Here is a 6,301-nt window from a genome sequence, read left to right as displayed (position 1 = left end):
TCCTGTACATGCAACAACTTTTTTTTCTTACTGGTGCCTATAAAAAGGAAAATAACTTCCCTTTCTGTTAAATTTTAACAGGTTTCTTGTCTGTTGTAGAGTCCACTACAAAATCCCGCCCCCCCCCCATTCAAGATACATTTTGAACTTGTCCCCTTCCCCACTTTAACCACTGGAATAAAAATTATAATAGGGGTGGCAGTAGCCACTACCAGTACATTTTAAATGGGACCAAATCTGGCAGGCAGCTTCTGAGCACACCTATTGAATTGAGTCCTGCATGTAAGTTAGGCAGATGAATGTCTATCTTCCCTGGGCCTGTAGATTGCTCTGGTGCTTAGGTGGAAGATAGGTGTCCTAAGGCCTAGAGTGAGGTAACATTGTGGATGCTCAAAGGCAGAAACTTAGGTGTCAAGGGAACTTTTACCCTGAAAAATATAGATACTGTGCAAGTTTAGGAGCCTACGGGTTTCAGCACAAATTTTGTAGACTGCAGTGTAGTCTAAGGCTATGTCTATACTACATACCTTACAGCAGCACAGCTGTACCGCTGCAGCTGCGCCACTGTAAAGGTCTTCCATATAGCCACTCCATGCCAACAGGAGAGAGCTCTCTCATCGGCATAATTAAACCACCCCCAACGAGTGGCGGTAGCTATGTCGGCATGAGAGCGTCTCCCACTGACAGCGCTGTCCACACTGGCACTTTGGTCAGTGAAACTTATGTCAGTCAGGGGTAAGAGTCCTATAAACTCAACTCATGCTGGCAAAACAGCTTGAGAAACAGAAACTCAGAGCTCACTTAAATTAGCATACTTTGATTGGGACTGGATGAAATAAAGGGAAGTCCTATTTCATAACTACTAAGTGTCAGAGGTGTAGCCGTGTTAGTCGGTATCCACAAAAACAACAAGGAGTCCGGTGGCATCTTAAAGACTAACAGATTTATTTGGGCATAAGCTTTCGTGGGTAAAAAACCCACTTCTTCAGATGCATGTTGTAATTTTCACTCCATGCATCTGAAGAAGTGGGTTTTTACCCACGAAAGCTTATGCCCAAATGAATCTGTTAGTCTTTAAGGTGCCACCGGACTCCTCGTTACTTTCATAACTGAAGCTTTGGTCCCACAAACATATGTGCACACGCATGCAAATCAGGTTGATTTGTTTTAGTGATCATGCTGTTGAGGGGTAACATCATTAGCTAGAGCCAGGCATGGTACATATGTTTAAGCTTTCTTTACTCCATTTGGCCAATGCACCTCAATCCTGACCTATTCTAACACCTCTTTCATGTTCAGGTTCTCACAAGGTTCTGTTAAGGTATCTCAGCCCTGACCTGAAGCTCATAAAAAAAAAAATCTTTAGAATAAGAAGGAAAGAGTGTTGTAATCCAACGGTTCCTTGACAGTTGGGAAACAGCAGTTGGGGAGAAGTGCAAGGAACAGTTGCACAGAAGTGTGTGACAGTTGTGGGACTATTAGGAAAAATAATGATCAGGTAAAGGGAGAGGATGGAAAATTAGACACAGTGAGGGACGAGGGAGTCAGGAAAATGATTTAATTGCACAATGAGAGAACATATATAATGTAATAATTTCTCTCATTACTTTGTAGTCGAGTACTTTTTCATATCCACAGCTCTACCAATGTGCTTTGATCTTTTAACACAGATGCTGAATGCAACCACAACATTTCTGATGGGCCAAATCCTCCTCCTATTGCAGTTTTGTCATTGACTTAGAAAGAAGCAGGATTTTGTCCTTCAAAAACAATGGAAGAGAGATTAATTTAGTGTGAGTTTGAGCTAGTTAGATACTTGATAGCCATTTGAATGACAATTATAAGAACTAAAAAGGATGTGTTAGTGAGATTATTCAATGTTATAAGATAAAGTGCTGAGTTTAAGACTGGCTTGTGACAAATTAAATAAATTTGGCAGTTTCATTTTGGTTTTTATTGCAGTATGCTATCTCATGTCCTCTTTTGGTCAACATAATTTGTAAAGTAGCTTATGTAATACTCCTTCCATCTTGTCGGAGAACTTGCTTTCATCATTATTTTGTAAGAAGCAAAAGTTTATTGAACAGTCACTGGGCCTGAAAACACAGAACAGTTACCAAGGGGAAATTCTGTTAAAATGTTGTGAAATAAAATTGCAAACCGTTGTGCAGCACTGCTAAAGTTCAGGATTGAGGTGCATTGGCACAGTTGTGTGGCAGTGTATGGCTGTTTCCTGAAGCCTGGCATAGTGTTTATCACAGTATTGCATCCATTACCATGATATCCCTAATGCAATTCATCCTTTGCTGCCAGAGTGTTAAATTCAGCCACAGAATTAAAAAGGGGGCAGGAGGGGGGGTGGGGGGAGAAATCAGCTAATGACATCATAAAATAGCATTGTTGTGGGGGTTTTTTATTTTTCATTCGGTAGTCCCACTACTGACATTTTAGAGCAAATATTTATCCAGTAATTAGATTTTAGATCAAATGGCAATTTTATTAGTTCCCATAATATAACAGCACTTGATTCAAAATTGGTAATTATTTAGGAATTCATAATGAGGTCACGTGTATCTTGAATTCTTAGTATGTCTATTAATAAAATAAATAATAAAACAAGGTTATTAGTTTATTCTCCCTTAGTTTTCGTTACTATACCTATTAATAAACACATTCAGAAAAGAAAATCAGCAGCATGGTGGATAAGGACAAACCGGGGGTATTTTAGACCACTGTTGATTGTCTGGTGTTTTTCTTTCTTAAATGTGGCATAAGTGTAGCTAGAATTCAATTTAGATTCTCAAAGAAAGTGTCCTTGATTTCCTGATGGCTGTTAAAGATGAGCAATTTAGAACATCTAGACTAGTATTGGACAGGTGGGCCTTTTCATATAGTCACTCTCTTGGAATAAACAGAAGAACTATACCTGGATTTCAGTGTTCTCAAATGGATTTTGAATGTGTCTTTGTGATGCAGTGATATCAAAGGCTGTTAAGATCCTGATCACAGAAGCACACTATATTATGTTGTTATTCACGGTTATAGTTTTGTCCTTCACTCCCAATCTGTCAGGGATTGCAAGAGCTGTTGAGGCAACAAGCTTAGCTCCTGCAATGAGTGAACAACACATGTCACAAAGCAGTGCCCTCGCCTCAATTCAAGAGGTCTGGGGTTTCACATGCAGCCCCCCTCAGCAAGTTTGGTCATGACAATGTAGGACCTTGAAATTACACATGTAAAATTGGAAAAGATCAGGTTGTCTGTGGCAACCCCCGTTTTAGGGCATAAAAACTGAAAGCAGGCTGAAAAATGTGGGTGTTAAAAAATAAAAAGATTTGAATGGAGTGGGAAGAGAGTTCTGTGTTGTGCCTTCATCATGCTCTGGAACTCAGAAATGCCCTTATCTACAGCCATAGAATAGATTTCCCACAGTGCCTCACTTCATGTCACCACAATCCTTTTCAACTTAACCTTTTCCTTTTTTCTTGTTCCTTTGCTGTGAATGCATATAAGAGAAATTCTGTACATATGTCTTCATCAGCAGAAGCATCAGGTGCTGCAGCCAAATTCTTCATATACTTCAGTAGAGTGGCACAGGCCTTACTGTGGAGTAACTGGGATCAGAATTAGGCATTAAGGTGGACAGCTATCTTTACAAAATTAAAATGTAGCAATTACTTGACTAATAGCTGAAGCTGTATCTGTAGCTAAAAGCCTTTTATACTGTTTAAGTAAAATGGCTGATTCCAGAGTCGTCATAACATTTACCTGGGAAACTTGTTTATTGTTTCCACAAAACAGGAAGAAGCGAGGAGGGAGCTAGTTTTTATTTTCTTTGCTCCTTAAGCCTAGCCTAGATTGTCTCTTCCCATGGAAAACTTCTGCAGGAGGAAGCCAGAGGGGCAGAAAAACTGGTAATCATTCCCTTTAGGGCAAGAGATGCGGGACCTCCTCCCAGCTCCATGGAGGTTGGCTCCTGTGGCTGCCCAGTAGCAGCTGTGAAGGCGACCCAGAGGAGGGTGTTAATACACCTCTGACCCATATAATTTGCCTCCCAGAGTTCCAGCTGAAAAAGCAGGAGCAGAACAAAGAGGGGTGGTTTTGTGGAGTACAGCCTGTTCCCTGTTTCTCCCTGTTTCTCCCAGCTCAGTTCTACCTCCTGAACTTAATGGACCTCCATTCACATAAGACACAGCAAGAAGGAGTGTTACAGAGGTGGCTCTCACTCTCTGCCACATGGAAAGGAGGAACGCCAAATATAGCCTTGGCAGAATTAGAGGGGTTTTTTTAAATATAATTTCAGTGGATAAAAATCGATGCTTATTTATAACTTATTTTTATCAATTTAAATTTTCACAATTGCTGGAAATTATGGGGGGGTAAGATAAAAATTATGAAGTGACAGTAGACGTTGAGATTCAAAAGGTTATAGCTGTATAACTGTTAAAAGACAAATTGTCAATATCACATGTCAAAATATACAAGATAAATATCCTTAAATGAAACTGTGTTCTCAGCAGCATATTTCTTACTTTGCCTATCTGTAAATTATGGATAGAAATATTTTTCATTGGTTTGCGTGTGTATGTTGAAATCAACGTTTGCCAACATTCACCGATAAACATCTAATCCTTCCAAATTTAACTATGTACACATTCACAAGGGATGATCCAGCTCCCTGTAGTTATTATAGGCAGAACCGACAGTGAACTACTGTGAACAGTGAACAGACAGTGAACTACAGGTAGTTCAGCTTGCCTAACACCCTGCTTTTGATTACTTATAACTGCCAAACTTAATCATTGGGGCTGCAATTTTCCATGCTGGTGTCTACCTCAGGGCATCGCTACACTTGCAGATGTAGAGCGCTTTGAGTTAAACCGGCCTTCGTAGAGCGCAGTAGGGAAAGCGCTGCAATCTGTCCACACTGATCGCTGCAAGCGCGCTGGCGTGGCCACATTAGCAGCTCTTGAAACAGCCACAGAGAGCAGTGCATTGTGGTAGCTATCCCAGCATGCAAGTGCTTTTCAAATGAGGGGGATGGGGTGGAGTGTGACAGGGAGTATGTTGTGTGTATGTGGGAGGAGAGAGAGTGGGTTTTTGGGGGGCTGAGAGCATGTCCGCATGCTGTCTTGTAAGTTCAGACAGCAACAGACCCCCTCCTTCTCCCCCCCCCCGCCTCTCTCTCTCACACACAGCATTCCACAGTGAATGGTTGCTTTGTCTCGGAGCAGATAAGCATGCCGGCTGTCAGAAATGGAGCTTTCAAAGGGCATATCCACATTCCTGCAGCGATTCCAAAACAATGACAAGAGTGGCCACTTGATTTAAGGGGATTATGGGACGTTTCCGGAAGCTGATCAGAGCGCAGTAATGCAACACCTTGTTCACACCGACGCCTGGGCGATTCAGCCAATGCGCACCAAGTGTTAATCTTCTCGCCGAGGTGGAGTACCAGGAGCGCTCTAGCCCTGGAGTCAGAGCGCTCTACGTGCCTTGCCAGTGTGGACAGGTAGTGAGCGAGGGCGCCCGGGGCTGCTTTAATGCGCTCTAACTTGCAAGTGTAGCCAAGCCCTCAGGCTAGGTTTTTAACAAATGGTTCAGCCATTTTAGAGAATGAGGTTGGGGAGAAATATGTTGCTTTGCCCATGTTAAAAAAATTCTTACAGCCTTTTAATTGAGAAACTCTAGTTCCTCCATGATTTGAGGTGTGACAGGAGGATTGCTATGGTGCCAGGAGACCTTTGAAAATCCACCCAACTTTGACCAAACCCTGCCTCATTTAGTGCACAAGGTAGATGGAGTTCAAGGAATGAATCAGGGTTGAGTAGTGAATTAGGCTGTTGTCTGTAGGACCCCTGACCACATTTGTTGTCATAGTGGGAAAGTGTTTAGTAAATGAGGCATGGAATTGCAAGAGGAGGAAGTATGGTTTCATGGTTAAGATAGTTGAATGCCACTTTTGAGAACTGGATTTTATCTGCATCTGCCAGAGTTCCAATGGAATGCTGGGCAGGTCACTAAAATCAAAATTTTCCACAGGTGGCCACTTGTGTGTTCCTCCCTATCTGAGTGCCCAACTTGATTGAGACATTGGGGGCCTCATTTGCAAAAATGTTGAGCTCTCACAACTGCAAATGAAGTTAATGCGAGCTATGCTTTGAACATCTGAAGTACTATAAAAATACCAACTACTCTGAAAAATCAGATTTTAAGCATCTAAATTTGGGCAGCAAAATTAGTGGACGTATTTGACAACATAGGCCTTAATCTCTCAGTTCCCCATCTATTAAATGGGAAT

This window comes from Emys orbicularis, chromosome 7 (assembly GCF_028017835.1).
Source record: "Emys orbicularis isolate rEmyOrb1 chromosome 7, rEmyOrb1.hap1, whole genome shotgun sequence".
NCBI classification, from domain to species: domain Eukaryota; kingdom Metazoa; phylum Chordata; order Testudines; family Emydidae; genus Emys; species Emys orbicularis.
Note: the sequence above shows the minus strand (reverse complement) of the source record.